Source organism: Spea bombifrons, chromosome 2 (assembly GCF_027358695.1).
Source record: "Spea bombifrons isolate aSpeBom1 chromosome 2, aSpeBom1.2.pri, whole genome shotgun sequence".
NCBI classification, from domain to species: domain Eukaryota; kingdom Metazoa; phylum Chordata; class Amphibia; order Anura; family Pelobatidae; genus Spea; species Spea bombifrons.
Genome location: NC_071088.1, coordinates 29,059,845 through 29,072,057, shown reverse-complemented (window position 1 = coordinate 29,072,057; position 12,213 = coordinate 29,059,845). Strand labels below are relative to the sequence as shown.

At 38.3% G+C, this 12,213-nt stretch overlaps 1 pseudogene; it reads left to right on the top strand.

Moving 5' to 3' along the window:
• The first annotated feature begins 9,627 nt into the window (after nt 1–9,627).
• LOC128475439 (ER membrane protein complex subunit 4-like) lies at nt 9,628–10,104 on the top strand (annotated as a pseudogene).
• The last annotated feature ends 2,109 nt before the right edge of the window (nt 10,105–12,213 follow it).

Genomic DNA, 12,213 nt, shown 5'->3' with positions numbered 1-12,213 from the left:
CACCACAACACCTTCCAGTGAGCCTTCTCCAGCCCTCGCCACATCTTCAACCCCTCCCTCACTACTAGATCTTCCCATCCTCCTTCAAGCATGCTACCATTACTCTGCAAGTTGTCTTAAACTCAATCTCTCCAAAAATAATTTATCATCTTCCCTCCTTCCAATGCTAAGATTCCTCATCAGTTTCCCTCAATGTTAATGGTGCTATTATCTCCCTGTCTCCTCATGCTCGCTGTCTTGGTGTCACCCTTGACTCTGACCTTTTGTTCACCCCCCACATCTCTAAAAACTGCCATCTCCATCTTTGAAAAATTGCCTACGCCTGTCCATTCCTAACACAGCATGCTACTAAGGCTCTTGTCCATGCCCTGGTGCGTATCTCCTGCCTTGCCTTGACCCCTCTAAAATCCACCATGAATGCTGCTGCCGGACTCATCTTCCTCTCCCATCGCTTTACTAACATCCCCCGCCCCCGTCAGTCTTTTCACTGGCTGCCTGTACGCTTCAGGAATCATTTTGAAATCCTGACTCTTACTTTCAATATCTTTAAATTAGGGCTGCAACAACTAATCGATAATAATCGATAATGAAATTCGTTGCCAACGAATTTCATTATCGATTAGAATAAAAAGTGAGTAGTGCGCAATAGAATTATATAAATAATATAAGATGCAAATATACAAGCAAAAAAATGTAATAAATAAATAAATGTGAATGTGCTGCTGGTACACCTCACCGTCTCCCGAATAAATTTCAGTCTCCACCGTAGAATTATTCAAAACTTCGTGATCTCGGAAGAAGAGCGAGAAATCGAGGTAACTACTCCCAAATTCTTCAAAGCACAGATCCGGAGGCGAGGGTGAGATAAAGATGAATACTTTAATATATAAAATAAATAAATAATCGGACTAGCGGCAGTTTTCAAAATCACGGCGTCCCGCGTTCATCAATTGCTGCACACCTGAATGTATATCCGCAAATAAAAGTCACGTCCTCCTTCTCCTCTGTCACAACGTGCAACGTACGACGCGTTTCGTGCTATACTTCCTCAGGTACGTTGGTGGATCCCTTTCTGTGCTCGTTTATAGCCGTCTTTAATTGATTAGATCAATGGTAAATTGTCCACATAGATTTGTCAATTGTCCATAATTGGGTTCTTCATTATAATTAAAGTATATGCATTTAATAATAATATTAATAATTTAATAATAATAATAATTTAATTAAACAGGATCACAATATAGAATCATATTAAAAAAGTCCTTAGATATATTCAAAACAATCCTTAATTATCTGTGCTTTGAAGAATTTGGGAGTAGTTACCTCGATTTCTCGCTCTTCTTCCGAGATCGCGAAGTTTTGAATAATTCTACGGTGGAGACTGAAATTTATTCGGGAGACGAACAATCCCTCCCGCTCACCCCCCTACGCGGTTTATGGGCTTGAATAAGCCCCACCAAACGTAAGGGTCCATTTTGCCTGTTAGATATATACACACAACTATTTTGATGAATTACACTATGATGTTTTTTTCTTTTCTCTTTGTTTTATGATTGAATTTTACATACTGCTCGGATTTCCTTGAAGCTACATTGAATTGGTATCATTTGCATTATTTATACTCACTTGGTGTGAGGGGCGCGGTCACCTATATATGTTTTCATTATCGATTAGTTGAATCGATTATTATCGATTATAAAATGAGGGTTTTTTCAGAGCAAACGTTCTGAAAATCCCCCTCATTATATAATCCGTTTAGTCTGACTCACAGCAGCAGCTCCTACTTACCAGTCCCTCCCTGTAATCACTGTGACAACTGGCCCCGCCCCCTTCCTTCTCCCAGAAGGCCAGAACCACATGGCTGTGACACTCATCTAACTGTAAGTATAACATTAATATTTGGGCTGCTGAAAGTTAGGGGAGGTGGGGGTTAATTTAGGGGCAGTTATGGTTAATGGGGTGTTTAGGGTTAATTTAGGGGCAGTTATGGTTAATGGGGTGTTTAGGGGCAGCTATGGTTAATGGGGTGTTTTGGGGCAGTTATGGTTAATAGGGTGTTTAGGGTTAATTTAGGGGCAGCTATGGTTAATGGGGTGTTTAGGGTTAATTTAGGAGCAGCTGTGGTTAATGGGGTGTTTGGGGTTAATTTGAGGCAGTTGTGGTTAATGGTGTGTTTAGGGTTAATTTAGGGGCTGTTGTAGTTGACAGGGTCTTTAGGGTTAATTTAGGGGATGCTGTGGTTACTGGGGTGTTTAGGGTTAATTTAGGGGCAGTTATGGTTAATGGCATGTTTAGGGTTAATTTAGGGTAGTTGTTTTGATGGGGTATTTAGAGTTAATTTAGGGGTAGTTATGGTTAAAGGGGTGTTTAGGGTTAATTTAATGATGAGGACTGAGGGTTAATTTGATTAATTTAATGAAGTTAACTTAAGGTGCAGTTAGAGGTAAAGGGGGGCAGACTAAGGGGAATCTAAATCCTGGGGGCAGTGAAGATTAACCCAGTACTTATTTATAAAAGTATGGTGTCAGTGTGCTGTGAACGGGTCTGTGACTCTATGAGGGGACTATGAGATATCTGGGGAGGACGGAGTGACATATCTGGGGGTATAAGGCATATACGGTATATAAGGCATATGTGGGGAGGGCAGTGTGGCATGTCTGGGGAGGACAGAGTGGTGTATCAGGGTGTATAAGGCATATCTGGGGCCACAGCAGCATATCTGGGGGTAGAGTGGAGTGGCATATGTGGTGAGGGCAGCGTGGCATGTCTGGGAGGCAGTGTGGCATGTCTGGGGAGGATGGAGTGGTGTATCGGGGTATAAGGCGTATCAGGCACAGTGGCATATGTGGGAGGCAGCGTGGAGTGGCATATGTGGGAGGCAGCGTGGAGTGGCATATGTGGGAGGCAGCTTGGAGTGGCATATGTGGGAGGCAGCGTGGAGTGGCATGTCTGGGAGGCAGCGTGGAGTGGCATGTCTGGGAGGCAGCGTGGAGTGGCATGTCTGGGAGGCAGCGCGGCATGTCTGGGAGGCAGCGTGGCATGTCTGGGAGGCAGCGTGGCATGTCTGGGCTCAAATGTGCATCAATTGGGGGGGGCTGGTTGGGAAATAAAGACAAGAAATGCATTTTATCAAAGTTTTTTTTTATTCTGCTGTTTCTATTTAATATAATTTGTTTATTAAATTATTTTAAATAAATGAAAAATTTACATTCATTTTTTTTATCCGATTAATCGACAAAATAATCGGCCAACTAATCGATTATGAAAATAATCGTTAGTTGCAGCCCTACTTTAAATACACTCCTAACCAGTCTCTCCGCTCATCCAATGATCTCCTTCTATCCTCTCCTATCATTTCTAGCTCTCATGCGCGCTTATAAGATTATCTGTCTTTCCCCCTGCCTTCATTCCTTCAAAAAATCCCTCAAGACCTACTTTTAAGGATGCTTACAACATTGCACATTAACACCCTCCCATATTCCTGTAGCTCACCTTTCCTAGTCCCTCTCCTGCAATACTCTAGTGTGGCTGGTCCATCCACAACAATGGCGCTTTTACCTATTGTGTATTACACTCTAAGTACCTCTAGATTGTAAGCTTGAGCAGGGCCCTCCTCACCTGTTGTCTCTGTAAGTCAAATTGTTATGTTACATACTACTTGTTATGTCCTGTCTACGCATTGTACAGTGCTATGGAATTTGATGGCGTTATATAAAACAATGATACAGACTTCTATATAACACTACCTTGTGACGAGCGCTGGCTTGTTATGCTGTGCACCAGGATTTAATGTCATATCCCAGCGCTCAGCACTTAAGCCGCATCCACTGCTGGACCAAAAGGCCATTTCTTAAAGAAGATAAAAAAGTGAAAAGAGGAGGAGGCAAAACAGATGAAGACAGAAGAAAAAAAGATGGAGGAAAAGAAAGGGGAGCTGCAGGAGAGGTGAGACAGGAAAGATAAGGAAACATTGTAAGGGTGTTAGAAAGCATAAAGCACTGATGGGAGCTATTGTGTACCACCATCAGCACAAAGTGATGGGAGTTAAGGTGTACAATGCATCTTAACTCCTATGACTATATACTGGGCCAGTCACTGATTGTGGTGCCACTGTCAGTGTCTGGCTCAGTAAATAGTGATGGCAGTTATGCTGCACCACAGTCAATATCTGTCACAGTATATAGTGATGGCAGTTATGCTGTAACACAGTCAACGTCTGGTACGGTATAAAGTGATGGCAGTTATGCTGTACCACTGTCAATGTCTGGCTCAGTAAAAAGTGATGGCAGTTATGTCATAGTGAATATATTTAAATTTATATTTTTTAGATATATGGTTAGATTGGGTTAATTGAATTACCCGGGTTGAAAGACATCCCAAATAGGACTTGGACACACGACCACACGTCAAAATTACAATTTGAGAAACTGAATTGCTCATGTCCCAAATGTGACCTTTTAGCCCCCAAACAACGAAACAAACCTATGCATGGGTGGTATCACTGTACTCACGAGATGTTGCCGAACACTTATTGGTGGTGTTCAACAGTGACACGTACAAGGAGCTGTAAATTCATACCTAAAGTAGTAGTGTATGCAGGTTATGTGTATAAACAGGCAGACTTTGAAGCAGTTTGCACTTTAAATTAACCATTGCAACACCAGTACTCTGCTATAATTATTAACCTTTTGCACGTTATGCAGCACTTTATGAACATATGTAATTATTTGTGTCAAAAGACCTGTATAATATATTTGTGGCTATTTCGTATGTGATGACCTCATTTAGAACATTGATATTTTTTACATGTTTTATCTATTATATTTTTATGGTAATTGAGTGATTTTGTAAAGAAGAGGTTAATGGACTCAATTAATCAATTAAATGGGAAAACTGGAGGTGGAGAGACTATGCACCTGAGGAAGCCAATTGGTGAAACGCATTGTGCTGAATACGCCCATTGAGGAAGTGGACACAGAGGAATCCTGTGAGAACTAAGCTGCTACAACACAGCATTATTCCAGTCCTTTCCATGGGAGCGTTAAAGTATTCTTATTTGTAAGATACTACTTTTTTTATATTAAAGCTACTACTTTTTTCAACTCTTTCTCCTCCGGTTTTTTCTGTTACACTAGTACAAAGATCAAACTCCATTCCCCAGAAGGGGCTCTATGGGCTTCCGAACAGTGGAACCTATTGAAGAATCCACATGAATTTAAGTATTATTTAATTTCAGCACATATTGTGGTGTCGTTTGTAAATTTTGCGCAGCACTTTATTTCTTTGTTTTATGTATTATCTTTTACACACTTGTGGTCAGTGTGTTGGTTCTGCAGCACCAAGGTATTATACTTGCTTAAGTTGTGTCATTACACCAGATAGCTGGCATTTTTATTTTAAGCGCTGAATATCACTCTCTTCTTTTCATACCTAAAGTAGACACACCAAAATACTACCAAAAAGTTTGACAAACACTAGTAGTAGAACTAGAGCATGGAAAGAGTTAAAATACTAGGATTTGAAATACCCTGGGTTGTCCTGTTTTAAAAAAATATACATGGTTTGATTGACTAAATTGAATTAGCCATCTTCAAAGATGTCCCAAGTAGGACATGGAGATAGGATTGACACATGTCAAAATTCCAAATTGGTGGGTTTTTAGTCCTAAAACAACCAGATAACCCGATGCATGGGTTGTATTACTGTACTCATGAGATGTTGCTGAATGTGTATTGGCAGTGACATAAACCAGGAGCTGCAGATTTATACCCGAAGCAAAATGTGTGTGGAACAAGATACACAAAAAACACTACTGCAAACTTTGACGAAGGCTGGTGGTAACATTTGTACATGGAAAGAGTTGAAATGCCATGGGTTGTCAAACATACAGTCATGTGAAATAGAAAGTACACCCTCTTTGAATTCTATGGTTTTATATATCAAGACATAATAACAATTATCTGTTCTTTAGCAGGTCTAAAAATTAGATAAATACAACCTACCACTAAGCTACTTGTACTTATTGCCCTATAACTTGCAAACAAACAAACATTCTAAGCTGGGGACAAATATTAGAATCTATTTAGCAGTTGTTTTTTTATTAGATTTTTTTAGATGAGTAAAAGATGTTTCAAATAAAAGTACGAAAAAATGTGCTTTTTTCAGTTTTCACCATATTTTCTTTTTTTAGGATAAATTAGATGATTTGCTAAAAATAATGGTATCTAAAGAAAGCCCAATATATACAAAGAAGCCAATGTATAATTTGTGTGGGTACACTAAATGAGAGAGAGAGGAAAATTACAGCTAAAAAAAATCACAAAAATGTTAAAACAACCATTTTCATAAATTGTACAACAATAAAAAACATCTCTGTCCTTGAGGGGTTTTTGTTATCCCCATTAAAAAAATAGATTTTCCTTTTTGCGAAATGGGGAATAATGTTCTTGCCATCAATACATTACTAGCAGTTAAAATCTGCTTAGTTGGAAGAAGCAGGGAATTCCTTCTTGGACTGAAATTAAAACTCAAATCAATTATCAATATTTCTAGAAAGTCTTACTGTACTAACAATACAGATAGAGAACAAGAAGGCTTATAAGCCTTTGTGAGTTATACATTGACATGTCTCACTTCTAAATATGTTTTTATTTAGTTGACCATCTACCCAATAAACGTTTTTTTTTATTAAGGGTGTTTTAGTTTGTGTTTGCTATTACAGTATATTTGCCTTTTTTATGCATCTTAAAACATTACCTAATTACATATAAGTATTTCTATAAATGCTTAATGATCTGTTCTCTTTTTTTATTTCTACAAAACATAATAATAATAGTAATAAAATGTAAAGAAATGCAGGAGTCAAAGGTGACACCAAGGCAACAAGCATGTGGGGAAGGGGTGATGAATACACTATTGACATTAGGGGATACTGTTGAATGACTGTTATAATTGCAGGGATGGAACATAAGACGTTTGGTTTAGGATAGATTGAGTTTTAGAAATCATTCAGACATCCAGTTAGAAACGAAGGCAAGGCAGTTAGCTAAGAGGGAGGGAGAGAGATTGAGAGAGGATAGGTAGACCTAAGTTTTATCGGCATACAGGTGTTGAAAGCCAATGACTGAGATTAGTTTGCAAAGTGAGAATAGAAGATGTCCTAGAACTTAGCCTTGGGGTACACCAACTGAGAGGGGGAAGAGCTACTAGAAAAGCAGTACAGATGCGATCAGAAAGGTAGGGCGTGAGTGGAGAGCATTGTCATGTAGACCAAGATTGTGAAGGGTTTAAAGGAGAAGATGGTGATTCACAGTGTCAAAAGTAGCAGAAAGACTCAGATTAGCAGAGAGTAATGGCCCTTGGACTTGACAGTGTTCAAGAAGCATGGAGGCGAGAGGAAGAAGAGAGATGGGATAGTACTTGGACGGATCTGTGAGGGCCAAGGATAGTTTTTTGAAAGCCTAGATATAAGAGATGGCTGCTTGCTAGGTATGTCTCAACTGATTAATTACACCATAGTAAAATTACAGACACATACGTAGAAGTCATGATAGCTAACAGGCTACTAATAATTCAATGAAGACAAGTCAAAAGACAAGCAAAAGACTGATTCTGATTCAAAAAAGTGGAATACCTAAATAATTAAGAATGACAGCAACAGAGAACTAATAATCAAGCATAATCTGAAATATATTTTCATCATAACTCTCACAAAGTAACATTATTTTGACCGTATTAACGGAGGTTAACTCTCAAAAAGTTAACTTAGATGCATCCAATGGACATCCCTAACGAGCTGCATGCATAATACTTGAGAGTACTATGAAGCTGCATCTTAACTGAAAAATCAAGCTCTACATTAAATATTTTTTCTAAGAATCTGAAAACTTGGAATCCTATGTTAGCATGCTTATTGTGATAGCAACAAATAAAGCATGCTATAGTTGCACAACAAGAAGAATGATTTAGCGAATGTGGATTTATAAAGAAAAAAACTTTTAGCTTTTTGCTGTAAGTGGGAGAATACTTAAATATAATAGGTGAAGGGATGGTGTGAAAGGGAATATTTCAGGCAATAAAAGTGGTAGGAAAATGAAGGATGGGCAGCCCCTTGTAAAATACTGTATATAGCAACAACCAGAAATATTTTGACTCATCTACCATCCTCTTATGTCTTCTTTATAATGCTTTTAACTAATAAGACGCATACTTCTTTTGACCAAACAAAACTCTGGACTCCATGTATTCAGGTCACACATAGAATGGTGCTGTATTCTTCTCCCCACTCTAACATTAACAAAGGTTTTCTCAGTTGAAAGAGGTTCTGAATGGTTTGAGCGCAGTGGGAGATCGCCATTAAGCGCTATTGGGAAGCAATTTGGAATCAGCAAATCAACTAAGTACTTTCAGCTCTATCTTCGATGCGTTTGAATGGCTTATTTACTTTCTAACTAGCCGGCGTGCAGTTTTCCTGATAACGGTACAGCATATCCAGGACGAGGTTAGAGTAATGCGCCATTAGTTGCTGGTTTGAGTTCTTTTCAGTGGCAAGCCTTTTGAGTTTTTTTGAAAAACACAATTGTCCAAATTGTCTTCTAAAATGATGGGTTAACTGTCTGCACAGGCAATAGCATAAAAGAAACCCTTCCAATTGAAATAAACAGTGATGTATTGGGTGTTAGCCACTCAGCCAGTTACAAAAAAAGGTCAGCTTGCTTTGATCTTGAGTCTAATTTGCCCGATAGTACCAATAGTGGTAGCGTTCAGATATAAAATTGCTATGCAACAGAATAGAAAGAATACAAAAGGATGCTATAGAATGTTACATAGGACGCTAATTCTTTGAAGTCCTTATAGACTTACTGGTTCAAAACTGTGAGTCATTTCTGAAATGAGGTTGGGTCACCATAGAAAATATGTCATTTTAATCACATTATTGGCTAAAGAGGGTTTCCAAAAATGTTCTTGAGTGGTAGAATTATAATCAGCAAATCTACAGTACAAATAAGAAAATTTTCCAAGTGTTTCTTAGCAGTTAGGACACCAGTAGGTAATACAGAACACTAATGCATTCACTGTTGGAAAGCGCCCAGTGTGAAACAATTTTTCTGAATTCCACCTATTAAATCATGATTTGGACATGCCTTCTCTGAGTTGATATAATAGTTATTCTCATGCCATAAAATCATGTTTTGGAATATTTTTTCAATTAAGTCAGTAGCCTACAATATATTGCTAAAATGAACGAAAAAGACCCACATTCAGATTGTATTTGTAGTTTCATATAGATTCCTGCTTTTTCTCATGTGGTTTTAGCAAAGCACCATTCTCTAATTGAAGGCTAAACCTAAAAGGAAATAAACTGATATGAGATATCAAAGTCAGACAGGACCAATTCATTGACTCAATAGGCTTACTAGTTTTTAATGAATGTATAAATTCTTGAGACTTGTTTTTTTTTAATCACCCATAATGTAATTCATAGTTCTTGCATCTTCACAATTAATATATCTTAGACATACCAGCTGTATTTTATCATCAGTTTTGAAGCAAATGGCCATTCTAGTCCGGGAAAATTGGTGTAGAATAAAGTTTCTTTAAGCTGCTTTCTAGTAAAACACCAGCAGCATGGCAGATCCATCAAATTTGGTAGCAAATCGGAGCGGCCAATTCATGTGGTCTATCAAATTCAGGAAAAGGGGGAAGTTGAGATTGGATATTCAGACAAATAGGTCCCAGACACAGGTGTGCACGGGTCTGACGATATCCTACTGGAGAACCGCTGTTGGGATATCACTCTTGGGCCACTCAAACAGATCACTATCGTGTATATGGCTGGAACACAATCTCCACCTTCCCAAACATGATGGTTTGCATGATGGAGTGGATACCTATGCAAGCACTGCTTGCAATGGCAGCTACCTTCAAGCTTATAGAGAGTTCTGGTCAGTGCTTCCTGCAGGGACTGGTTTACTTGATTGGAAACCTACTTGGTCTGTCACTGCCTGTCTACAAGTGTAGGCTTTTGCCTACTCATGCAATGGATTGGTTGACCTTCATTGAACCACCATTGAATGAATGGAATACTCGGGACTTATATTATAATAGATACATACGGCATAGTTAGAGAACTGCAAGTAAAAGCGATCAGACCGATTTTGATTATTCTACTGTGCCTGTCTACTGTCTCTGGTGTATTTTATGTGTTCCTACTACCCTTCACAAAAAAACAAACTTGAAAAAAATCCTCCCATCTGAAGTGAAAGGGCATCTAAGAATAATTACTCATTGTCTAAATCTTTTCTGTATTATTTGTGTTTTTATGTTTTTCTAAAGCTCTAACTAACTACCTAACTAACTAACAGGATATATAATCAATATATCCCTTGCATACTGCGTTTTTTTCTTTTTCTTTTTTTTGAAAAGTGCTCCATCTGTAAAGATTTTCAGTGCTGTAATCTATTCAGTTCAGTCTGGACAGGACTGGATGGTATACATAGCAAATGTTACTTCCAAATGTGCTTCAGGCTGCTTTATTACTAAGCCAACTTATATTTAAACTGCTTACTTTACTAACATAAACATGGTAAAAAAAACTAGCAATAGAAAACATTCTAAAGCATGCTAGTGGTGTATTAAAAAAGTAGTATTTGCCAACTAACAGCTGTGCAAAGATGGATATATCCATTGGCATGCTGCACTTTTTCTTTTTGACAACTCCAAGTATTCCATCTGGAAAGGTTTTCAGTGCTGTAATGGGGTTATAGCTAAATGAGATATCCTGGTGGAAAGTTTGGGAGAAAAAAAAACAGTGCCATAGTCCAAACAGCAGGAACAGCAGGTGCTATGTTGATAAAACAACTTTTCAAATTCATTTTCACTTAACGTAATATTAATATAGGCAGTAATCCAGACACAGTTTAAACGTCATTTGTAGCAGGCATCGGACAAGGCTGTTAACTTTTAGTGTGGATGCTCTGTACCTTTTTCAAACGTATTTGAATAAATTACTGAAAACAAAGTTATTTAAATTACTTTGGCAATAAGTAATACACATTAGGAGTAGCTCTCCTAAAAAACATGTAAGACAGGGGCTAAGGGAGAGGGATGTGTGTAAGCTGCATGGAATATCAGAGAGAGAGTGTGTATATACACACACACTTATATATCTATGTATCTATGTGAATGTGTGTATATCATTAGAGTGGATATGTGTGTATTTAGGTGTATTGTTTTAGATTATTTGTGCATCTATGTTTAAGTGTTTGGTGTTAGAGTGTGCATTCATGCATACATGCACGGATGTTTTTATATGAATGTGCATGGTGTTAGAGTGGCCATGTGTATGTATCAATATTCATGCACCCTAACATTACATCTCATCTTCTCAATACCCTTCCTTTATTTCCCCATCATATTATTACCCTTAGCATGCCCTCCTTCATATTCATACAGTATTCAATAATCATTTTTCTTAATTCATAACATTTAACACAGTGCTGACAGTCCCACACAAATGCCTACCCAAGTACACTTAAACATTCATTTTAACACACTTATGCACACATTCTCATTCTAACATACATACTTTCTCTCGAATCCAAGTTCAGATCGGACCAATTTTGGAAGGGCCCAACGGAAGTAGGAACAGCGCTGACTGGCATACGCACAGTGGGAGTAATTAAGCATATGGCCACAGGCGCCAAAGCAGCTGCAGGGGCAAAATCTATTTTTCAGCTTCATTGCAGCTTTTGCAGCTTCATTGTCGGCCACGGACACACACATAATTAGATGACCAGTCTCAATACCAGCCCCAGGGAAGGTGACCTACCAAAATTTCTCCCGGGATCCCAGTAGACCAGTCCGGCTTTGCTATATACCAAGACACTACAACATAACTCTATTTATTGCTAATAGGAGAGGAAGCTTAAATTGACCGTGGTTACCTTAAAACCACAATTTTATCCCACATTTGAATTATTAAAATATAAGCAAGGAAAATGGATATAGCTGAATTGATTCAAGAGAAGATGGGGTCTTTAGTTGCACTGGGTTGAGTTGTCAGTCAAGTTAGTAGGAGAGTGAAATTGAGTTACTGTGCTTTTCATTTTCATGAAGTCAAGTTGGCTGTCATGTTGACTAGTGTGAATAGAAGAATTGTTCCATTTAAGTCAACTTCATTGAGCTGGCCTAAGCAACTTGACAAAATAGCAA